We start from the raw sequence: 26,246 nt of genomic DNA, 5'->3' as shown, positions 1-26,246 counted from the left end.
ACTTCATTTTTATTTTATTTCCTTAATTATGTTACTTTGCCTACTTATTCAATTAGCTATGTGTACATTTTATTTTCCACTTCTCTCATCACTTTATTTTATTAATTCCATTCTGTAAAATTATTTACTTTATGTCATTTTTTTTTTTTTTTCCGTATTCATTGGTTTTTATCTTGTTCTGTTCTTAGCCCTGATGAAGGCTAGAAACGTTAGCACGATTAAATAAGTACATCAACTTATTTGTGTTTTATTTTGACCGCACCACCAACATCTTCTCCTCGTATCCCAATATTTGATTTTATTTATCTATTTATTTTTTGGGGCCAATTTTCTAATATTATAAGTCCAAGTAACTCATAAAATATTTTTATCAAAATCCAGGAGTCATAGCAACCGTAGTGATGGTAATACACTAAAGTGAGGCTCAACTTTGAGGTTAACAGGAATGTCCACCATTGTAATCTAAACTGACATAGAAGACAGCCGGTGGCTCTTAAACCTCAACCACATTCTTGGTGTCATCATAATGGCTTTTTTTTGGTTCAATTTTCCTGGTAACTTCCTCTGTTATACTCCTTCCGTCAAACAATCAACATAGAAAGTCAATGAGCGTATCGTACCCATTTCCATCCGTCACAACCATAAATATAATTTTTTTTTTTAATAATTTATTTATTGTTATTTATAAATGTATACAAATATATACAACAAATAAATTTGCTGTAGGTGACATAGTGACATGATACAAATATGTGGAGAATCTACTCACTGATATAACATTTGTAGAGAAGATATCGAGGCCATCTTCTTTTCATACGCCTAGGAGGATTCTTAGGTAATGAAGGAGAAGCCAGGTTAGAAACAAGTGGATTTGGGTGGTTGAGAAGTTTATCATGGAAGGAATGGTATCTAGTTCTGGCCAAATCGGCAACATATGGAACATTGAGGTCCTGATGGATGACTTGATTTGTGACAAAGTAAGGAGCATTAAGAATTTTGGACTGTAACGATTGGATTTGGGAGACATTTGATAGTTTAGTGGAGCCCTAAAGCTCAACTCCGTATGTCCAGATAGGCCTTATAATAGTCATGTAGATCAGTCTTTTGTAATGGATTGGCAATTTAGACCGTTTGTCTAGTAAATGTTGTAATAGTCGGAATCTACGAGCAGTTTCTTGTCTTTTCAGTCTTGTATGTGGATTCCATGTCAGTCGTTTGTCCATATGAAGTCCTAAGTAACGGATCTGTTCGACAGGAATAAGTGGGGTATTATTAAAGTATACTGTAGGGCAAGAAGTCATGGGTTTACGACAAAGGGTAGATGTGATTTGGTGGGATTTATTGGAATTAATTTTATTCCTCCAGTTTTGGAACCATTCTTCAAGGGTGGTGATGTGGGATTGGAGGGTTTGAGATACAATGTAAGGATCATTGTTCACTGACAATAGACATGTGTCATCGGCATACCTGGTGAGGATAGTGTTAGATGGGTTGGGATGTCAGCTGTGAAAACTGTATAAAGGATAGGACCAAGGATACTACCTTTTTTTTTGTCTAAATCCACCTAAAATATTTTTATCAAAATCCAGAAGACACATATAAGATCTTCTTGTTAGTAATTCATTTAAAATTACTATTAAATTAATTTTTAAAGCTTCTATTATTTTGAAAAGTTATCAAAAATATTTTTTTTTGAATAATATAGATCATGAATGGTACAAATATATAAATTTCCTTCTTGTTTTACTAAATATTGACCAGAAGCAAAAACTTGTTTTATATTACACCTGTAAATATACACAGTAAAACAGTGATCCCATGTTCTTTAGACAGAAAGACCCATCAGCTGGATAAATTTACTCAGGTAGCTACATCACCTGGGATTAGGGCGCTGCTTTGGGTTCAATAAAATGGAACATTTCACTCCTCTCTTCTTACCTACCCAATCATATGCATAAATATAAAATTCCCGTCTGTGTAATCCTGAATGCAATTTTATCTAAAACACATAAATAATAAGTTACAAATAATAAGAAGATAAGTTAATATGCTTTAAAAAATCAACAAGTCTGTCATTCTAAACAACAATATGGTATTTAGGTTAGAAGAAACAAAACAATAATATCAAATTCCACTTCTCACCAACTGGCCAAGACTATCGGAATTTATAATTAGCGGATTCGAAAAAAAGAGGCACAACCGAACAACTTTATATCAATTTATTTGAGCAAATTTCATGAAAACTACTACTTCTACGAAAATAAGCGTCTTAAACTACTTAATAGTACATTAAACTAGCTTTAATTTGAGTGAAATACAGCTTTAGCAAATTTTTATGAAATGTTGCTATATAGTTTTTAAAAAGCTATATCTCGAAAACTATTGGACGTAAATAGCTCTATTAGGGCTTACATTTTAATAAATTTACTCTACTTTAAATGATGGTCTCTTAGATTTTCTAGTCTTGTTGGTTATTGGTAGTTGTAAAGATATAGAGCTCCGAATAAAAAATTAATTATTTTTAACGTTTCGAAACAGCCGTCATTTTTTATTCCCCTTACCTGGCAGACTCATCAATTTTGACTAGTAATTATGCATAGTTTTCATTAAAGTAATCAAAAATGTGGGTGAAATAACTGCCTTTTTTCTCCTTTTTATGGGCTCATGTACTTTAAGGCTTAATATATTGAATTTTAGTAATTTTTTTTTCAAGATATGGCAGTACTTTCGGGGAACATTTACTTTTCTTCTTATTTGAATACGGAATAATAAATTTCCCATCTGTGAACGGATTTATCATCTAGAACCCCATAGAAGTTACTGAAATTTGCTCATTAATTTTTGTTGTAATTATTTTGGGATTTAAAAAAATTATCTTTGTTATTATTCGTAAATCAAAAAAAGTGATTTTTCTCGTCTTGGGCTCTTTAAAAAAAAGAATACTTTTTCATTTTTTCTAGATCGTCATAGAAAACCCATATCACCACCCGGGATATTGAATTTTTAATTTCTAATTTGCCTGTTTATGGGACGTTATTGCTAGTCATCAAATTATGCCTGGTGGAGTTTAAATCAAATTTAGCTTGACTGACTCTTTCTGAAAAGTACCACTCCAGGATCTATACACACTTTTTATATAAAAGTAATTTATATGACAGCATAGTTTATAGTTTTTAATTATTATATGTGAAATATTACAGTTCGAAGATGAGCTATTACTCGAAACGTCCATAATAGCAAAGAATTTAAGAAGGAAAAACGGGTTAAATTTGCCATTGAAAAAATAAAACATTATAATAAATAAATAAATACAATGATATGTATCATTATAATTCTTTACTGAACCACAACCTTAATTTTAGTATCTAAGTCTCACATTGATTTATAAACATTTTCAGGCTACTTTACCCAAGTTAATTTAACACAGTTAAAATTAACTTTATTGCCACTATAGCATTTATTAATAACAATTTTTTTATCATTAGCTAATCACAACACTATTGTAATATAGTAAAGTACAAAAATTGTCATGAATTGAAATTATTAATTAAATGCTACAATAACAAATGTGATAAAATTTCTGATGCAACGATTCATTAATGTAACAAGCCTTCGCAACATCTTTAGACACTTTTTTTTCATCATATGTCGCAGACATGTCCCAGTTTTCCTCTTAGGAAGTGAATAGGAGATTGTCAAGGGATAAAGGGAACCAGGTGTCGTGTCGCAATGTTTAACCTGATTTCTTGTCGTGTCTGATTCAATTTGATTCTTCACACCGGATTTGTCGGTTTTCCAAGTCATCCTTGACAACTATGTACGAGACAACTTCAGGAAAATTAAGATGATAATAACCTGGAACATCTTACTAAAGTAATAGACCATTTGAATAGGAGTTAAAACTAATTAAGATTACAGATTTTGTCTTTTAAATATCCTAGAGTAAGTTATGGTCTAATATTAATATTCTAGATTTTCCTCTTTCGCGAAGCTATTCGTAGGTTTCCATATGCGAAAACGTGACCTCAAATTATGAAAAACTTAATAAATAAATAAAAATTATAAGTATAAAAGCTTTAGAATGCTATGATATATTTTTAAATATCATATGTAAAATGTATATCAGTATATGATATATTTTTTTCTTGCTATACCTATACATCAATCCAACATCGTGGCGTTAATTAAAAGAGCAACAATAAGATGATTAAGACACGTTAAGAGGATGCTCGTAGAAAGGATACCAAAAAAAGATGGTTTATGTCAACCAGATGGAAAACCACCGTATCAGATAGCTGAACGATGTGGAGGAGGATTTGAAGCTCTTGAAGGCTGGCGGATGGAAAAAGAAAGCAAGAGACCGTGTAGATTGGTTGGCTGTTGTGGTGGAGGCCCGGTTTCATGCAGGCAGTGTAGTATGTATAATAATAATAATACATCTGTAGCAATTGTGCACCCCGAGCACTGTAAGTAGTTCAGCAGACATCTACTTAGGTTGCGCACAGAAAAGTCATATCGTCCCCATGATATCGAAGAAAAATTTTTTTTATTATCATTATCATTTGTATGTTTTGTAAATAATAATTTATTTGTATTTTCGACGTGGTTGTCTTAGAGGATCTGATTCCAATTAATAATGTCAGATACTCTTGATCAGAAGGCCTTGAGAATGCGTGTTCAAAATATGTGATTAGGATGTGAAAAGACAAGATGAGACTTACGGGTGCTGGCCATAAGTTCTCTAAGGATGATAACCGCGTACTACAGGGTACTATTCCTGAAAGTGCGAAGGAGGACTGCAAGTCCGGAGGGTAGCCAGCCACCGATTCATGCAGGAAGGTTTCTTCGTTCTACTGGGTACTATTCCTGAATATAGGAAGGGGTGTGTTGGCTGGGAGGGTAGCAAGCCACCGGGTCCTGTGAAAGGATAAAACGTATAGGAAATATTTAAAAACTGAATAACTTATTTACTGTCCCAAGAAGGTAATTGTTGAGTACCATCGATGAGGTACCGCCTGTAACAACTTACTTTTTTGGGGATTCAGTATATTCTTTTTCATAAAATTTATTTATTAAATCAACATATTTACATTTATGATATATGTATATGTTTATATATAACATTATATAGATAATGCTCCGAGGTGGAACGAACTGAAACTCTTTGTCTTGGTGGGAAGTAATTGCAGTGTTCGTACTGGCGGTCCCTGATATATAGCGTCGCTATTATTAATTAATTAATACTAATAAGTATTAACCGTAAATATGTTATGTCTTAAACAAAGGTTAAGACAGAAATATATAGAACTACAAACAAATTATAAGATATAACTGCCTCCTGGAAACAATGATTGTTCTAAAGTTGATACTACCTCAGGTTTCAGGCAGTTAATGATAATTTCTCCAATATTATTCCAGGCAGTTAATGATAATTTCTCCAATATTATTCCAGGCAGTTAATAATAATTTCTTCAATATTATTTCAGGCAGTTTAAAATAATTTCTTCAATATTATTCCAGGCAGTTAATGATAATTTCTCCAATATCATTCCAGTCAGTTAATGATAATTTCTTCAATATTAACCCAGGCAGTTAATAATAATTTCTTCAATATTATTCCTGCAGTTAATGATAATTTCTTTAATATTATTCCTGCCAGTTATGATAATTTCTTCAATATTATTCCTGCACTTAATGATAATTTCTTCAATATTATTCCAGACAGTTAGTGATAATTTCTTCAATTTAATTAACTGTCTGAAATCTGAGGAAACTTCTAACTTCAGAACAGTCATTGTGCCTAGAAAACATCCATAATAAATACTTTGGCATATATCATAAAAATTACTACTCCTAAGAAGATAAACGGCATAAACTACTTTATAGCAAGAAGAGATTTGTACCTCAAACGGTTCCTGAGATATAGATTTTTGTAAAATAGTCGGAATTTTGTATCCCCCTGTAACTATATTTGGTAGACTAGTAATTTAATTTTCATTAAATTAATAAAAAAATTGGATGAAATTTCCAACTTTTTCTTGTACTACTATATTTAAGAATATTTTACATATTAATCTAGAACAGTTTTCTAGCTCTTGTTTCGATAAGTTAAGCTATTTTTGTATAATTAATTATTTGTAAAAATTAATTAAAATTTAAGTCAAGAGGAAATAAACAATGATAACAAACTAGAATAAAAAAGTGGATTGTAACCTGAGAAAGAAGGTGATACTAAAATATGCTCAGAGTTTTCTGGAATATGGGATCCAAACGTTATCTTGTTAGCAGGGCGGTAAACCCCTCCCCTCCCCCCCCTCGTTTTCCATCTTTTTTTCAATTTTCTGGGCTTTCCTTTAGAGCACCTTGATCTCGAACCTCAGCTAAACCTCCCCTTTACCACTTGTTCCGTAGAGTAGAGAAGTAATCCTAAATCTTGTATAAAATCCTTAATAAAGTATGTACTAGTACAAAAGCAATTTTTGTTTATTAATTCACATTTATTTTATTGATTAAATCATATTTGAACTGATGAAAATTGACTGTAGCGAGCTTCAGGATTATTATTGGTTGGATTTTCAGTCCAATTAACTTTTTCAAAAATCACATTTAAGTCCAGTTTGTATTATAAATGACGTTCCATTAGGATCATTTTCAGGAGTACAATATAGCTTAGAAAAATAAATTAGTAATACAAAAAGTGAGAAATTAATAATATATATTGATGATTGATTGATGCGAAGTAGAAGGATGGTCAAGATTGTAGTCACGAAAAACAAAAATAGTTTTCAGCAATTTATTAATGATGTTTCGTTTCAAAACGAAAGATCCCCCCTCTTCCTCTAGCGCTCCCTATGGCCAACAATAAAAAAAAAAAATTTATAATTTTAGCAATTTTTTTAGGAAAAATGTTCCTCCAATCGGTTTGAGACCGAGGAGAGAGAAGAGATTTTTCTTATAAGATTCAAAGATATCATTTATTCTTCTTCTATTGGATTCAAAGTTATGATGCTCGTAGAAACTTCATGACGTGGTTCCCTGACCAGGGACGGTTACCAGAAGGAGAGAGGAGAATGCTCATTAAGTTTACTCCAAATTCTTCTTCTTAATCAACAGAAACATAGTCTTCATAAAAATCAAATCATCAATATTTGCAATCCTTAATGGCCCCAGTTCAAAGTTATTAACCTAATCTAACTTTATTTTATTTTGGCTTCCTCCTTATAACGAAAAAACAACTATTCAACAGATTCTGAAAATACTTTCTCAACAATCATATAAATTTAAATATAAGAAGATGGTCAGGGTTGCGATCAGAAAAAGAACAAATAGTTTAAAACTATTTTAATGTCCGACGTTTCGTCCCACTTTGCAGTGCTTCATCAGGGCTAAAAAAATACAAAAAAAAACTGAGAATATTACAACAATAAGATTCAATAAGGTAATTTAAGGTAGGATAAATATCATGTAAAAATAAAGTGATAAGAAATTACATACAAATAAAAAGAAGGAAGACATAAAATAGTATCAGTATAAAATAAAATTGAATAAACAATGATAAGAATAAAAAATAATTAACTATGGGAAGAGTACAAATTTTTAAAAAATAAGTAAAATATACAGTTAAGAAAGTACAACTACGTAAAACAAAAAACCAATACGGATAAAAAAAAAAATGAAGAAGAAAGTAAAGATTAAATAAATGTCTTGAAAGAATAAATATAAATAAAAATAATAATAATGATATATTTAAATTTCTATGGTCAACTATATATACATATATATAACCATATAAATTGTTTAATAAATCCTTTTTCTTCCACTTTAAGTCAATTTTCTTTCAATTAAACTTATTTTGTACAGTCCTTTCACGTTAACCCAACCAGCACATTCTAAAGTGAAGTGGCGTCTGGCCTTAAGTTAAAGGTGCACTTCATACAAATGGTTACGTCTCCAACCACTCTCCAGGTCTTCATCAGGGATAAAATAAAAATATAAAGAGGAAATAAATCTAATGCGAGAGTATAACAATGCTGTTGTGGCCACCGTACTAAGGAAGGAGAAAATATATTTTTTTTATTGTTTCTTATAAACGTACACATATACGGAAATATATACTCATATATATATTTACGTGCCGATACACACAATAAATGTTGTTTATATGTATCTATTGAATACAGTTTAGGAATTAAGTACGAACGCAGTGCGAGTACTACGGCTTAATCCTATACAGTGTGTCAGGGACCAAGTCGCTCAGCCCACAGTGGGACATTTGAATATAATCACTTAATTAATGAAGACGAGACGCACAGCTCGACAGGAACTTCAAGAAAAAAAAACCGTGAGTTCAAGACTCCACCATATAAACTTTTTTTTTTGTAGTAGATTAATTTTTTTTAATCTTTTTAATAATATCTATAAGAAGCATTTTGTTTTATTTCAATTCATTTTATTTTATGGGACTAGAGTATTTGGGATCCAATCAAAGAGTTATTACTAACTATGAGCACACATGTGTCATCAGCATTCATGGTAAGGATAGCATTAGGATTCGTTGGAATGTCAGCTGTATAGACGGTGTAGAAGATGGGACCGAGGACTACCTTGAGGAACACCAGCGAACTGAGAATAGAGGAATGAATAGGAACCATTGTGGTTTACTTGGAATAATCTATCAATGGGGAAGGAATGGATGATGAGAAAGACCACTTTATTAGTTTCAAATAAAGAAAAACTTTTCAAACCTTCTATTATATATCTTTGGTTCTGTTTTATATTTTTTGGTCTTTTTTTTTATAATATTATATTAAATATGTTGAATATGATACGCTCTGTGCACTTTGGTGAAGTTTACAGAGCCCTAAACCACCTTAACCTACTTTCGTGTAGATTGAATCTCGTTGAAGTTATTTCTATTTTTTACTATATATTTTTATTATATAACTGTATTCAGTTAAATCTTATAATGGCAAAATGCAATCCAAGGAATCCTTCACACCCAGCTATACATATAGCATACCTCCTATATGTACCTAGCAAATACCCACTAAAATCTTTACAGAAGGGTATGAAAAAAAAAAAAAGTATTCAGTTAATGTTTCTACATCCCTTAATCTATCAATAACGAAGCATTGCCTGGTGTGCTAGTGAACCGATAAAAAATAATATATATTATCTAACAGATCTATAAATTAACCAATTAGTTATAATAACTGACTTAATAATGATTAATGATCTAAAAAATTAATAACATTGAGGCTGTTGTAAATGTCACACTATAGAATGATAAATAACGATCAAGGTAAAAAATTGGCTGTTAGAAATATCTTGTTGTGGAAGAAATTAATGCCAAGATGATGGGTGTTAAATAGTAAATTTCAGTATAATATGTACATCTTTTGGCATATAGTTTAATTTATTATTAAATATTTAATTATTAATTAAGTATATATTATTTCGTTCATCATGTTGATATTTGTTTATAAAACTGACAAAACTAAATTTGTAAAGATGTAGCCAAGTTCTCTGTTAAAGTTACATAATTAGTGGGATACTTAGTACAGTCCTGATTATGTAGTGCTCTCACAGCCGAGTTCTTGTTAGTAAACAATTCTTGCTCTGTGGAGAAGTGTCCCCATAATGAACAAGATCTTATGGCCCACATGTCCTTATCTCAAGGTTGTCTAATCAGCGTTGAGAAAGAATATGCAATTATTTATGCAAGTTGTTGGATAAATTCAGTTAAAGAAAACATAACACATGATGATCTACAATTGGCACTAGTTAATTATACTTTTCTATTAATGTTTTTCGTTGTTATTTAGATATTATGAACTTTTGATTTTCTGATCCTATTGAGTTCGTTATAATGAAGGTTTAGTATACCAACTTTCATACCATAAAATATTATAATAATTAAATTTTGATCCATATATATACAATATTTTTTTGCTGCTATTATTATTAATTATTAATTTAATTAAATTAAAATCTGTACCGCTACAACCCATGAGGGGTCAGGGGTTCAGTACTTTGTAAGGAAGTACTGTTACTCGACCAACGGTTGTGCAAGGAGGTGATTTGGTCAGAATGACGCTCGACCGCCGTAGGACTCCAGAATTAAAGGGTTGATTCACGACTACAGTGTAACAGAAAACATTACAAAAGACTGATCTACATGACTATTATAAGGCCTATCTGGACATACGGAGTTGAGCTTTGGGGCTCCACTAAACCATCAAATTCCTCCCAATCCTAACAGTCCAAAATCCTTCGTAAAATCCTTAATGCTCCTTACTTTGTCACAAATCAAGTCATCCATCAGGACCTCAATGTTCCCATATGTCCAATGTTCCAAGAATGGTGCCAAAACTGGAGGATTAAAATCAATTCCAATAAATCCCACCAAATAACATTTACCCTTCGTCGCAAATCCATGACTTCTTGCCCAACAGTATCCTTTAATAATACCCCTCTTATTTCTGTCGAACAGATCCGTTACTTAGGACTACATCTGGACAAACGACTGACATGGAATCCTCATACAAGACTAAAAAGACAAGAAACTGCTCGTCGATTCCGACTATTACAACATTTACGAGACAAACGGACTAAACTTCCAACACATTACAAAAGACTGATCGACATGACTATTATAAGGCCTATCTGGACATACGGAGTAGAGCTTTGGGGTTCCACTAAACCATCAAATTCCTCCCGAATCCAATGCTTACAGTTCAAAATCCTTCGTAAAATCCTTAATACTCCTTACTTTGTCACGAATCAAGTCATCCATCAGGACCTCAATGTTCCATATGTTGCTGATTTGGCCAGAACCAGATACCATTCCTTCCATGATAAACTCCTCCACCTAAGTCCACATGTTTCTAACCTGGCTTCTTCTTCATTACCTAATAACCCTCTTAGGCGTCTGAAAAAAAGTTGGCCTCGAGATCTTCTCTAGAAATGTTATTGGAGTTCTATCAGTGGGTAGATTCTCCACATGTTTGTATCATGTCACTATTTCACCTACAGCAAATTTACTTATATATATTTGTATACAGTTGTAAATAACAAGAAATAAATAAATGTTTTCAATTGAAATCTTGTAAATTTGTGTTTTATATCTTTTAAAAAATCAGCATCTGTTAAAACTATAGTTTTTTTTTAATCAAGATACTTTGTTCATTTTTATATAAATTTTCACTTATTTTGCATAATTTTTAACCTTACTATAAGTTTTTTTTTTATCTCACGTTATCTTATTATCTTAGACCTGATGAACCCTGCAACGTAGGATGAAAACTTGGCTATAGTTTATAATGATCTTCCGATTTCTATAATTATAAATAGATATAGTTAAACCAAAAAATAAAACACATCGCATGGATGGCATGCGACTACGTATGTACCACTAAGATGTGTGACTAGAGTGTTAATTATCAATATTAAAAAATTAGCGTATAATAATATTCTGATGAAGATTATTTAGTAGCGCGTTGAGTAATACGAGTAAAGCGAGTTATCGGAGCGAGCTAGTGCTGGTAATTGTGTCTGGAAGGATACACTTCTTTCGTGGGGGCTCATTTTCCACTCGGAAAGCTCCTTCTTTTGTTCTTTCAGAAAAGAATCCTTGGAGGAGTTAGTGAGCCCCCCTCCTCTGTGTCAAATTAAACCCCTACCAGCCTCCAGGCTATGGACTTTCACAAATTAAAAACAATTTTTTTTCTTTTACTCGCTCAATTCACTTTATTAGACGATTTGTTAAGAGATGGAGTGGGAATAATTTCAAACTCTTTCTTACATCTGATAAAATTTAATTTTCTTTCCGTAGCAATAAGTCTTGAATAAAGGTTTATTCGGGGCGATACAAATTATATTGGGGGGGGATGGGACGGAGGCAAAACCTTATTAAGTGCTGCTTTGCGTAGATTTTAATTTGAATAATCCTGGCTCTCGGGACCGCATCTGTCAGAAATTAAAGTCCATTTTTTATTTTTAATTCAACTATATTTCAAAAAGCTTAGAATGGGTTCGAGTTTATGCTTAGCTTTCCCTTCATTAGCTTAAACAGTATTGATAGGGATTTTAAATATTTCATAATTGTATTTTAGTATGGTACTTTATAGTCGGGACCGTCCGTAGTTGAGGCGTCTTTGCAACCTCGAAACTGCTGTGGCGCCGTTTTGCCAGCTTTTATTTTTTTATGGTCCTACGGAATGAAAAATTTACCCCCACCATGGTCTTAGAATAGGATGGTGCCCAGTAGATAACGCTCTTTATGTCAGAAAGGTACCAATGAAGTTGCTTATTTTTCTATACCATTCCTCCACTGACGTTATAAGTTTCGCGGAGTAGTACAAGAGCCGGGAAGAAAAAAGGTAGTTATTTCACACCAATTTTTTATTACTTTAATGAAAAATATGTATAATTAATAGTCAATATTGATGAGTCTGCCATGTATACGTAGGGGGAATAAAAATTGGCGACTTTTTCAAAATGTTAAAAATAATTAATTTTTCATTCGGAGCTCTATATCTAACAATAAAAAACTACTAACAACACTAGAAATCTAAAAGAATATTATTTAAATGAGAGTAAATTTGCTGAAATATTAGTCTTAAAAGAGGTATTTACGTCCAATAGTTCACGAGATATAGCTTTTTAAGCCCTGAGAGAAAAAGAGGAGAACTATTTCTTCTTTCTTTGTTGACTCCGACAAGTATATGCATATATAATAATAGATAAACCCTTGAAGGGAGGAAGTTCTTAGTGAAGAAGTACTGTTACTAGACCAACGGTTTTGCAAGGAGGTGATTTGGTCAGAATCCCACTCGACCGCCTGACTTTCCCCAATTTAGGATAATCACTTTATGAGGTTAGGTGGATCCCGGAGGACTCCCGAACCCAAAGTATTGACTCAGGGGCTACATTGGCAGAATAAATAATTATCTGTCACAGCCGGATTCAAATCTAGGTCCTTAGAGTTAGTATCTCAGTGCCTTACCTTTAAGCAACGCCACTCCCATGTATATATAAATAAATAAAATATGTTAATGCACCCAGCAAAACAGATAAAGTCAGAGAGATATATGTGCGTCTTATAAGTCTAGAGATATATTTTTTCAAAAATCCAACATTTTATACGAACAACTAGAAATTAACATTTAGTGAGTTTATTTAGTCAAATATCATAAACACTACTACTCCTACGAAGATAAAGGTCATAAACTACTTTATAGTACAATTATTTAGCTTTAATTTGAGTGCTAATAGACATTTATATGTCGAATGATTATTGAGATATAGATTTTTCAAAATAGGTTCAGATATTTCAGTACATTTTTATGTAGCTTTTTAAAAGGCTAATCTCGAGAACTATTAGACGTCATTAGCTCTATTATGGGTCATATTTCAGCAAATTTACTCTTTTTTAAATAATATCAAATTTTAGATTTTCTAGTGTTCTTGGTACTTTTTAAGATATAGAGCACCGTATGAAAAATTAATTATTTTTTAACATTTTTAAAAAGTCGCCATTTTTTATGCCTTATTTGCTATCGGAAACATTTTCCCACATTTGTCTCCATTCCAGTTTAATCCTCTGTTTAATGAGGTCAATGAAATCGCTCTTTTTAAAATTTACTAATTTTAAACAGACACTATTAAATTCATACAAAAATCAACAAGACAACTCAACTTACACACAATATTTTTGGAAGCTTTCATTTACATTTGGTATTTTATCCGTGCTATCTTGTTCTTCTTTTCCATTTTCTTCATGAATGAAGAAAGGTCACATGAGTAGTTGATATGTACATATTCATATACATATCACTGATATATACATATAAGGTAAGGCACTGATTACCTTTAAGCAACGCCACTCCCATGTATATATAAATAAATAAAATATGTTAATGCACCCAGCAAAACAGATAAAGTCAGAGAGATCTAGAGTTGTTATAAACAGACTTGTGTATACTAACAAAATAGCCAGTTCGATCTGCTCCCTCTGTAGTGTACTTTTTAAAACGAGCACTTTACTTTTCTAGTCCTCTTCGTTTGCATGTCTTTGAAAGATACTTTCCAATGCAAGAAGTTAGCTCTTACCTTATACCTTCATCGCTGAATATGTACATATCAACTACTCATGTGACCTTTCTTCATTCATGAAGAAAATGGAAAAGAAGAACAAGATCACACGGATAAAATACCAAATGTAAATGTAAAGTTTCAATAAATATTGTGTACAATATCGAGATCTTATATTGTAAAAATGTATTTAGAGTGCTACCAATGTATAGTTTCTCCACAGGCTTGTACCATACCATTATGATTTCCTCAAATTTACTTGATGTATTTTATGTACAGTTGTGAAATTTGAAAATAACTTATATACAGTTTATTTAATAATTTAAGTACAGAGAAGAAAGAAAAAACTGAATAGCATAGAAAACAAAACAAAAAAGGTAATTACAAAATATCTGTACTATTGTTCTGGTGGATTAGATTGGTTAAATAAACGGCAGTTAAACTGAAGGGTTTTAAACGAGAGCATTTTGCATTGTGACAAGCATTAGGCTTATGTGACAATTTACATAAAAATGAACAAATTAAATTGAAGAAAATAAAAAAAAAATGATATGTATACTAATAAATATAAATAAACAAGAATTACAAACGGTACTAGACAATTAATGACAAATTAAATAATAATAAATAAAAAAGTAGATAAAAGAGAAATATAAAAATATATTATACGCTAAAAGACTGCAAATAAGAATAAAATAAAGGTCGAGAAAAATAAAAATAATGAAATAAGCAGGAGATCCACCTTTCTGAATGAAGGAAAGCCAAAGAGTTGAAATAATTGCGGATGCAAGATATCAACAGGGTAGGGAAGCGGGGGAATGTGACGGTTAACAAACCACGTTATATTTGAACGCAAAAAGATATTAAATAATATTAAAGGAATATGGAAGACCTAGAAACAGTCATCAGGACCAGGAGACTGAGATTTTACGGGCATATAGTCAAAATGAAAAATTGACTTCTTTACTATCTTCTTTTCAGACGCTTCGGAGGATTGTCCGGAATAAAAGAGCAAGCAAGATTAGAAACTAATGGATTTGAGTGGCAAGGGAGTTTGTAATGGAAGGAGTGATATCTGGTTCGGGCTAGATCGGATACAACTGGAACATTAAGGTCTTTGTGGATGGCTTTATTTGTGACAAAGTAGGGAGCATTTAGGATTTTACGGAGGATTTTGGATTGGATACGAGAGGAATTCGAAGGTTTAGTGGAGCCCCAAAGCTAAACGCCGTATGTCCAGATTGGCCTTATAATTGTGTCATGTAAATCAGTCTTTTGTAATGAATTGGAGGTTTGGACCGTTTTTCTAGTAAATGCTGTCGAATAGTCGAAATAGACGTGCAGTTTCCTGTCTTTTCAGTCTTGTGTGAGAGAGGATTCCAGGTTAGTCGTTTGTCCAGATGTAGTCCAAGGTAGCGGATCTGTTCAACAGAGGTAAGAGCAACATTATTAAAGTATACTGTAGGACATTCAGTCGGTTTACGACGTAGGGTAAAGGTATTTTGATAGGATTTGTTGGAATTTATTTTAATTCTCCAATGGTTCTTCGAGGGCAGTGATATGGGACTGAAGAGTTTGGGATGCAATTAAAGGATTATTACTAACAGCGAGCACACATGTGTCATCGGCATGCGTGGTGAGGATAGTGTTAGGGATGCATTGGGAGGATTGGTTGGGATGTCTGCTGTATAGATTGTGTAGAGGATGGGACCGAGGATACTACCCTGAGGTACACCAGCGGACTAAAAGAAGAGGGATGAAAATGAACCATTGTGATTTACTTTAAATAATCTGTGAGTGAGAAAGGAACGAATAATGAGAAATTATGTAGGAGATAGGAATTTACGGAGTTTGTAAATCAGTCCCGGGTATCGTAAAATTAATGGGATTGTTTTAATGGGACCTAGTCCCAGAATATAATATCATATATTTGTTGTTTCATATTATCTATTCTCTTACTTTGTTACATCTTTTTAATTTGTTTGCATCTTATAGCACTAACGAAGCCCGGCAAAGTGGGACGAAATGTTAGCTCACAAAAAATACTTTTGTTAGTATTTGAGTCATTTTAACTATGTTATTTTTATATGCTTAGTAGATATTTTAATAAAACATATTGGACTTTTTTCGTATATTTCACTAACATTTTCCTAAATTTATATATTTGAATGGGTCCTCGAAATGCATTTGGGTTGTTGTTAATTCTATCTCTTGGTAGATTTACTTTCGAATACAAAGGACAATAATGACTCTGTTAATGGTAGCAGTTTTAAACAAAGTGTGACTAGAGTTGATGTTATCTATATAGAGGCAGTAGATGGGCTCCGACAGATAACTAGTTCCCCATGTCCCAGGTTCTAGCCCCGGTGAAGGATGTCCCTATCGACCAGCCCAGCTCCTCCGCGACCATCGGCTCATTACTGAGTACACATTCACTTGCAAATGAGGTTATCTTTAGCTCATGGCTCGGTGCCCTTGTTCAATATTCTGCCATCTAGTGAATAATTATTATTCCATATGTTAATATCATTGTCTAAATGTTTAACAATGTTTGAGTTCATATCAACTATACAAGGTGTTCAAGAAAACTTTTAATTTCTGTAGTTTAAAAATATTTTGTTAACTTAATTTGGTTTTAGTTACGTCGAATGAAGTTTGTTTTTTATCCTTTAAAACATTTTACAATTTATTGCAATATTATGAGATAAATCTTAGTTTTAGAATTAAATTGAGTGTTCCCTTTACTGAAAACTACTACACTCTATAGACTGAAACTCGAACTAGAGGGTTCGTTGAACTCTGGTCACTTATTCCGTACTTTGATTAATACTATTAGTCATTCACTGTATACATTAATACAGTTTGATTGTACATTTAAAATTTTATCAATAAAGTTTGATTAAAGTCATATTCATGGATAAATAGATAGTAAGCGTAGACATCGATAAATAGATTGCAGACATATACATTCTTGTGGTATCTATTCTATACTTTATATTTTTTTTTTTTATTCAAAAAACTTTATATATTGATAGATATTACAATCTGCCACACAGTTGTGGACAATAGGTAATAGTGAGAAATGATCACATTCATACTAAAATAAAATAAAATAAGAATGAAAAATAAATAAATAAAAAGTACATAAAATCTCTCTTAAAATATATACAAACAGAAAGATAAAGAAAATGAACATAATCAAACTATGTACATGAAAAATAAATAAATAAAAAGTACATAAAATCTCTCTTAAAATATATACAAACAGAAAGATAAAGAAAATGAACATAATCAAACTATGTACATGAAAAATAAATAAATAAAATAATAATAGAAATAAAATAATCTCTAGTCACATTTACACTCTTATATACAATATTTACACAATCGGCCTGAGGATCCCTGAGCCCACTCTATCCCCCACGTGTGAAGGGTAGAGCATCATAAGATCCCAGCGCATCCCTCTCGCCGCATCACTGGTAGTGAGTCAGTGAAGGCTGAGCAAGTGCGCTGAAGCCGCAAACACTCAACTTGAGTGGAGAATCTGACCATTACCAGAACTCCAATCGTCCATTTTTATTTTACAATAAGTCTCTTCGCCACTGCCGTTTCAACCTTCGAGGTGGATTGTAGGGATGAGTGGAACTAAATAAGGATTGAACCAAAGGATTAGGATAGTTTGAAAGGTTTATATGGAACTTTGAGAATTTGGTTGGTATGAGGTCAAGGACAAAAGGGATATGTAGGTCATGGTGTAGTGATCTGTTGGAAACGTAATAGGGTGCATTAACTATGGTTCTAAGGATTTTGGATTGAAAGGATTGGATACGTTTGATGTTCGACGGTTTAGCTGTTCCCCAATGTTCAAGTCCGTAGGTCCAGATAAGTCGGAGTATAGTCTTATAAATTAGTAGTTTGTTTTCTAGTGAGAGATGAGAGGTCCGGCTGAGCAGTCGGTATAGTTGGCTAAATCGTCTGTTGAGTTCTTTTCTTTTAAGTCTAGTATGTTGGTTCCAGCTGTCTTTTGTCCAAATTGAATCCAAGGTATCACACTATGTCGGATCTGGGTAGAGGAATATTATCAAAACACTTTATAATTAAATTAATATTTTTTTCTTCATCTATTTTTACTCCCACAAGGCAATAATTCAATTGTATACATACGAGTATATCATCCTTGTAATATGTAATTATGTATTATACGAAACAATAAATAAAGGAGGTTACGAAAAAAAATTCATCTACTTGTTTGAGGGTGGGGATACACAAAGGTAAGGTTCGAATCTGACTGCAGCAGATAATTATTATTCTGTTAATTAAGCTTTGAGTCAGCCCTGTGTGTTCGGAAATCATCCGGAATCGCGTTAAGACGCTGTTATTACTCCAAGGACCCGGGTTTGAATTCGTCTGTGGCAGACATTGATTTTCTGCTTCACAGTAGCCGTGAGTCGGACCTGTAGGTTCGGAAGCCCTCTGGGATTCACCCAGCCCCTCATAAAGTGAATACCCTTAATTGGGTAAAAATCTGGTAATCGAGCGTGATCCTGACGCAAATCAACCGTTGGTCTAGTAACAGTACTTCCTGACTCTTCATGTTTTTTTTTTTATTTTTAAGGTAGTCCACAGACAAGGTGATGCTTGCCTAGCTACCTAGGTTACCATGGTGGGGGTCAAGTTTTTAATTTTTTGTCAGCTGTATAAACCGTATAAAGAATGGGACCTAAGATACTACCTTGAGGAACACCGGCGGACTGAGAAAAGAGAGATGAGTAGGCTAGGTTATGATTTATTTTAAAGGTTTTATCAGTGAGGTAGGAGCGGATTATAAGGAAATTTTTTTTTTTTCAACAATTTAAAATTTGAAATGAAGGAAGTACTGAAAACGTAGGTATCGTTCATATCAAACGTTTCACTATATTCTTCCAGGTAACATATACAATAATGGCCAAAAAAGGTTTTTGTTTATTACGAAGCGAACGAGACATTGGACAAGATCCTTACTGGTCGATATTACGTTTAAAAGCATCAGTCACGTCAATCTTACTTCTGAAGGATGACTGTCAGTCTGATTACATGTAGGGGCAAACCAGTGCTAAAAATAGCTTAAAATCTACATCATAAGTAATTGAAGAATGGAAGATGCTAACATCGAAATGTTAAGAAAACGAGATATATAAAGTAATTAATCAGACATTTTGGAAGAAGAAGTTTACATTCTAATTTAATTTTTTTTAATAATTGAGATATATATGACATAAGAAAACACATGTTCGTTTTTTTAAAATTTTAAATATATCTTGCTTGAAAATATTAATAATTTAATCAAATAAAAGCTAATTTAATTTAGTTTGATTGTCATTGCAAATGAAATAAGAAGCCAGAATAAATCCTATTTTAATATGGTCTTTATTTACTGGGGTTTTAAAAATTTTTAATTTATAAGTCAGATATATTTTGTAAGAAACAAATAAAATTTTAAAATGATTAATTTACAACCATTTCGGATTATTAGGTGAATTATTTGGAGTTTTTCCTTTTGTTTTCTTTTCTTGTTTTATTTAAACATTATCGCCATATGGCGAGGGTTATTAGAACATAATTAATTATCAACTGTGTTAATTTAGTGAGGTTATTATAACCTGCAGATGGCTAGATCTTGAATGAGCTCAGATTGTAACGTATGCGATAGTTTGAATCATCTTTGCAATATGTCCTCTCCGAGCCCAAAATTGAGAAAAGCGGACAGAACAAGGAAACACAGCACTTCTGCGAGGGGAGACCAATCCGACAGTGGAGAAGTGGATGGACCCAGCAGGACCGTCGTTGATGAAGTGTCTACTTCCAGAGAAAGTAAGGTGGAAGATCTCCAGGCACCCAGGATCTTCTCCAGCAATGTCATCTGTGTATTTTTTGGCGCGGTTATAGGTATCTTGGCTCACAAAATGTATGCGTACATTACTGAAGGTAAAGTGTATTTATTCATTGTATTATACCTCAATCAGATTTTAATACAGAAATTTATTAAATTAAATCGGATCTTGTTACCGCTTATTCCTATAGGAATTTAGATTACAATTAACAATAAAAAAAAATAATTATGATTATTGTTCAGGTGTGATAAAGTTGATAGGTCAAATTTGTGGGGTAATAAAAAAAACATTGTATATAGAGAGAGAAATACTTTATTAATTCGTGCTGCCCAAATACATCGGCTTGCTACATCACACAGCATACTTAACAATCCGTGATCGGACATATATAAATTACATATTTTTACTTGGTATAATAAAATAAAAATAAAACATTTTTTTTTCCACGGTTTTCTTTTACAGTTAAAAATTTCAGTATAGACACCAAATACAATGATTTCAATTTATTCCTTTTTATTCTTTCCCTCTCTTGTCCATTCCATTTCTCAATTTTTATTTGATCGACAAATTCACTCTTCCGAATTCCCCCTCTCAGATCCTCTCCAGTGACCCGTTAAACAAATTCACTATCAGACGGCAATGTGAGATCAAACCAGAGAAATACTAGTCACAGCAGTAGATCAGTTTATAGTAAAACAAATAAATACATTTTACCATAACAAAACTAATACATAGATCGAAAGGAAAATATAATAAAAAGTTGGTTAAAAGAAATACTATATTGGATACATAAGTAAAAAAATAAAATAAAATAAATAAATAAAAATAAAATAATTTAATGAATAAAGAAGTTAAAACACACAAATCGACAGGTCCACGTACTAAAATAAATAAATAAAACAATAAATAAACTAGAGCTAATTCCCATGCAGGTGATGGTGTATGATCCCCAGGGAGTCCAAAATAATATTTTCTGCTAAGATCGCAATATCCCCGATGCTAACACCTAGGCCTTCTAAGAAGGTCCTTGTTCTATCTGGTATTGTTCCGCGAGATCCAAACCAGAGGCCTCTCACGTGAACTCTCTCTCTCCGAAGGTCCCGCGGAATTTTTCCTTCAGGAAAGGGATGCATTTTTCATATATTTCTTTTTTTTTTCCCTTTCCACTCCACCTTCCTATTCGAGATCATTACTCTCAAATCTTACCGTCGGATCCAAGACCAGAGCCGTGGCTCCGAATTTTGTAAATGCGACAATATCGATATAAACCTCCTCGAAACAGGTGAAGTGTAAAATATAATATAATTCAGGTTTTAGTTCTAAGGCGAATAAGATGGGCGTTTAAGATTTTGGTACTTGGTTAAAGTCCGAGAAGTAGACTGAAACGAAAATGGGAAGATTACATTAAGTCATGAATGATTGATGGTGTCGGCATCGAATCTTCGGGTCCCTATACCTTCATTATTCATTATGCAACTTATGTGTAAGTTGCATTAAATACTATTTCTAATAATTAGGTTCAGAAACAATGAAAAGTAATCCATTCTCGAGAAATTAGTGCTTATGTATCTGTTCATTTTATTGTGAATTATAAGGGCCACAAAATATTAATTAAATTGTTTCCCACACAACTGGAAGCTAACTATTTTGAGCCCTAGCTATGTTCATTATGGCTCACTTTACAAATACATCGGAGTCACTTTTAAAAATTACATATTATTTCATTAAATACGAATAATGAAATTTTTTTTAATAACATTGGATTTGATATATGATCCAATTTACTTACATGTATATTTAAAATTAAATATAATTTATTTTATAAATATATTTATCATCATATTATCATTACCTGAAAATGTTTAAACCATAAGTCTGGTCCATTTTAACCCCTAACATGAGCACCTGTCATTTGAAAAAAATAAGAATTATACCTCTCCTTTTTTATCTACTATGGAAACGGTATAGTTTACCTATAAAATAGATTTATAACTAGAAAATAAGAAATTAAAAAAGAACCTTGTTTTTTTCAATTTCTCACCCCGTCCGAACTCTTGGATGAAGAACGTTAGAAATCCTTATTCGATCCATAGCTGATTTAGTCAGTTACATTAGGATTCTATTAAAAAGAAGGCCTCATTATTTATTGTAATTAGTAAGAAGAAATAAAATAAAAACAGTAGGTCCAGGCGTTTTTCCTAACTCAGAAAATATTTAAAGGCGTAGCTTGGAGAGGGAACATTGCTAGGTGGCTGGTATGGGAAGGGACGGTAATGGGTAGCCCTTTAACTTGTTCTGGACCACCAGACAGACGGTCAGTCGCTTGGTCAAGTTCTGCAGAGGCAGTCTTAGTGAGGAAAAAGCGCTGTGGTTTATTACCTTGTCACTCCTTCGCTTTAAAAAACAGTTTTAAAGTAACTCTATCTTTAGAAACTTATTTTTGAATAGAAAATGTAAAAGGTTTTTTCTTTCATACTCTTTTTCATGTTTAAACGAATAACATTCATTTAAAAAAAATATTAATCATTGAATTCATAGGAAATTTTACTTCCTGATTTTTTTCTTATTATTCAATAATGATGGTGTGAATAGTTATTCACACCATCATTATTGAATAATAATAATAACTATTCTTACATATTTTAACTTTTGAAAGATAACTTACCTTAAAAAAATATTTTTTTTATTTAACAATAAGCATGTTTTCACTTTCAAATATACAAAACTTACATGTGTGGACGTCACCTGAGGTACTTTAAACCTCACCTGAGAACCAAACATCTCTGAGGAAGGTTAAAGTACCTCATCTGAGGACCACACATCTCTGAGAAAGGTTAATTGTACCTCAACTGAGGACCACACATCTCTGAGGAAGGTTAAAGTACCTCAACTGAGGACCACACGTCTCTGAGGAAGGTTAAAGTACCTCACCTGAGGACCACACATCTCTGAGGAAGGTTAAAGTACCTCACCTCAGGACCACACATCTCTGAGGAAGGTTAAAGTACCTCACCTGAGGACCACACATCTCTGAGGAAGGTTAAAGTACCTCACCTGAGGACCACACATCTCTGAGGAAGGTTAAAGGATCTCACCTGAGGACCACACATCTCTGAGGAAGGTTAAAGTACCTCACCTGAGGACCACACATCTCTGAGGAAGGTTAAAGTACCTCACCTGAGGACCACACATCTCTGAGGAAGGTTAAAGTACCTCACTTGAGGACCACACATCTCTGAGGAAGGTTAAAGTACCTCACCTGAGGATCACACATCTCTGAGGAAGGTTAACAGTACCTCACCTGAGGACCACACATCTCTGAGGAAGGTTAATAGTACCTCAACTGAGGACCACACATTCCTGAGGAAGGTTATCAGTACCTAACCTAAGGCTCTTCCGCATCGAGAATATTCTCATTTTATTTATATTAGAATTCGTTTTCCGCTCCGTTAACGAATGTGTAGGAACAATGTAAACAACCCTTGTTTGTAGTGGTAAATTCATAAAGGAGTTTTCAGTAGATTCTCGGTAGTCATCTTGGCCAGTACATGGAGTAAATATTTTGAAGTGAGTTCACTTTCTCTCTTCAAAATATTATCCCCTCACTAAGGGGGCACCTTAAGGTACTTGTATGTGAAGTGTTCTTCTATATATTATTTTTTATCCCTCTTGTTTACTTTCCTTGTGTATTTGGTATTTAATGATAATAATATTGCCATATTCAAATATATAATACATTATTACATAAAATTCATCAAAGCCCCTAGGGAACATGGCTCATGTTGGAAGCAATATATGTTAACATAGACCAGAGCTTCACAAGAGAGATGTCCTCGTGCACTAACACTACTCAAGATTAGATGCATAGCCTGTCCCTATATACAGCAGCTGTCTGTTTGACAAACAGCCATTTCCAGCCAAAACTAGTTCTGACTAGTTTAATATCGTCCGTTTATAACCACAAGGGATCTGTTATATCTTCGTTTTAATATGATGATATAGAGTAAGACTAAATTAAACTAATTGCATCTCAATCGCAAACATTGGAGAATAGGGTCGATATTAGAGGATTAAAATAAATCCTACCTAATCACCTTTACCCTTTGTCACTCCCCTAGAGAATCTGTTACGGTTGTCATGGTGAGATAAAAACACTGGCTAGATCTGTGTAGACAAGAGGTGTTACGGTTGTCATGGTAAAAACAAAACACGAGCGATATGTTCAGACGAGTGGGTTTTGGTTTTGTGAAGGTGACAGTTTGATTTCGGAACACGTTACGATTGTTCAATGTGAAGTGGTAATAGTTTAAAGGCCCTCTGTCTGTACTGTTTGAACTGGAATATCACCATATGAGAAATGTCATCTTATATGTTTTCTTTTTCAAAATTATGGTGTTCTACTTCAATGGACGGTCATTAACACTAGAAGTAGGGATATAGTGCAGTGACGTTTCTTCAGCATGTCCTGGATAAGAGAATAACAATGTAAATATAGTTATTAAGGTTAAGCATCTAAGTTAAGGTTAAGTCAACCTATAAGTTTTAATTGTTTTATTAATTGATAAGAATTCTTTTTTTTCCTTTTTCATTCTCTGTATATATTTATTTCTTCTTCTTATTAAACTTTTATACATATAGTTCTGCTGTTCTTTCTCTGCTTTCAACTTGTTAATTTACTTTTTTGTTGTTGTTGTTGTACACGGAATATTACGATAATTCAATAGGTGGGAGGTAACACCCCTAGGTTTTCTGTTACCTACATGTAAAGGTATTCGCCATTGGTCATAATTCAACAATTGTTTATATAGTGGTATATTTTAACTATATTTTGGGCATAATGCTTCGGGGTTTTCGTTATTTCCAAGAAAAAATAACGTGGCGCCTAAGGAGTAATTCTTTATTGTTTTATCTTTTTTTCCTTTTGTGATTATATTTTTTTTTTTAAATTATTTTCCTTCAACTCACCCCCTTCTCCGCTGAGCGTGGGCAACTATAATCGATAAACATATAACTAAGGATAAGTCAAAATTTGCGGTTACACATCCTTTAGTAATGTTCTTGTTAAGCCTGTCGAACAGATCAACTACCTTTTTACTACATCTTGACATAGAACTAACTTCAAATACTCAGAGAAGACAGAAAAGTGCATGTCGATTACGACTATTATAACAATAACTAGACAAACGGTTAAAACTTCCAATCCGTTACAAAAGACTATAATAAGGCCTATCTATATGTGTGAAGTTGAGCTTTGGGACTCCACTAAACTTTCGAATTCTTCTCTATCCGATCCTAAGAGTCCAAATTCCTTCGTACAATGCTCAATCCTTCTCTTTTTATCTCGCATAAAACCCCTGTAGACTTCAATATTCCATATGTAACCGATCAAACCCGAAACAGATATCATCCCTTCCATTACAAACTCCCTAACCACCCAAACCCACTAGCTTCTAACCTTACTTCTTACCTTACTCTTCAATTCCTGACAATCCTCCGAGGTGCCTGAAAAGAAGATGGCTTCTAATGTACAAATGCTACTAATGGCTAGATTCTCTACAAGCCTCTATCATAACTTATAATCCAACATCAAATTTACTAGATGTATTTTTATGTAAATACAGTTGTTAATGTCGATATATAAATTAAAATTACAATTCGTTAACTGCCATCTAAGAACAATCCTAATTTTACAAATATGCTTAACTGTCTAATCAGTCACATTGTACTGTAGCCTGACGTTTAGCCAAGATGGGAACTGTTCAGGACAAGTAACAGTGAATAAAATAAGAGTTTGTGATTTATGTGCCATGTGTGCCTCTTGCCGTAATAATACAAATGGCAGTGGAACAGCTGGAACTGGGTCACAACATGCTCCGTCACAGGGTCGCAATAAAATCAACTTTGAATACAGTCTCAGAATCATCTCGACTCTGGCTAGGATTCTCATCTATGTTCTTCAGCACTAGAACTATCTATCTTTGTTATGAATAACTTATCTGGAATGCAAGAGTCTTATTTTTATATTTTTTTTTTATTTATTTATTTATTGATATTTACAACTGTATAAAAAATGAAACAAGTAAATTTGATCATAATGACATAATGATATGATACAGTATGTAGAGAAACTACTCAGTAGTAGAACTCTAAAAACAGTTTACAATTTAAAGTCACGAGGCCATCTTCTTTTCAGGCACCTCGGAGGATTGCCAGGAATGGAAGAGGAAGCAAGGTTAGAAACTAGTGGGTTTGGGTGGTTAGGGAGTTTATTATGGAAGGAAT

The 26,246-nt window shown here is 32.9% G+C and overlaps 1 protein-coding gene and 1 long non-coding RNA gene across 2 annotated transcripts in view; both read left to right on the top strand.

The window, feature by feature from the left end:
* Positions 1 to 26,246, top strand: part of LOC106678270 (zwei Ig domain protein zig-8) — a gene marked incomplete at its 5' end in the record, with an annotated part of 249,351 nt that overhangs the window by 193,082 nt on the left and 30,023 nt on the right.
* Positions 19,566 to 26,246, top strand: part of LOC106678271 (uncharacterized) — a 9,206-nt gene continuing 2,525 nt past the window's right edge. Inside the window, exon 1 of the long non-coding RNA XR_001342730.2 lies at positions 19,566 to 20,058. This is a non-coding gene — a long non-coding RNA (uncharacterized lncRNA). The remainder of the gene's footprint in view (positions 20,059 to 26,246) is intronic.

This window comes from Halyomorpha halys, unplaced genomic scaffold (genome assembly GCF_000696795.3).
Source record: "Halyomorpha halys isolate HHAL.00 unplaced genomic scaffold, Hhal_1.1 Scaffold132.1, whole genome shotgun sequence".
NCBI classification, from domain to species: domain Eukaryota; kingdom Metazoa; phylum Arthropoda; class Insecta; order Hemiptera; family Pentatomidae; genus Halyomorpha; species Halyomorpha halys.
The sequence above is the reverse complement of the archived record's forward strand: the minus strand, read 5'-3'. Positions and strand labels throughout refer to the sequence as shown.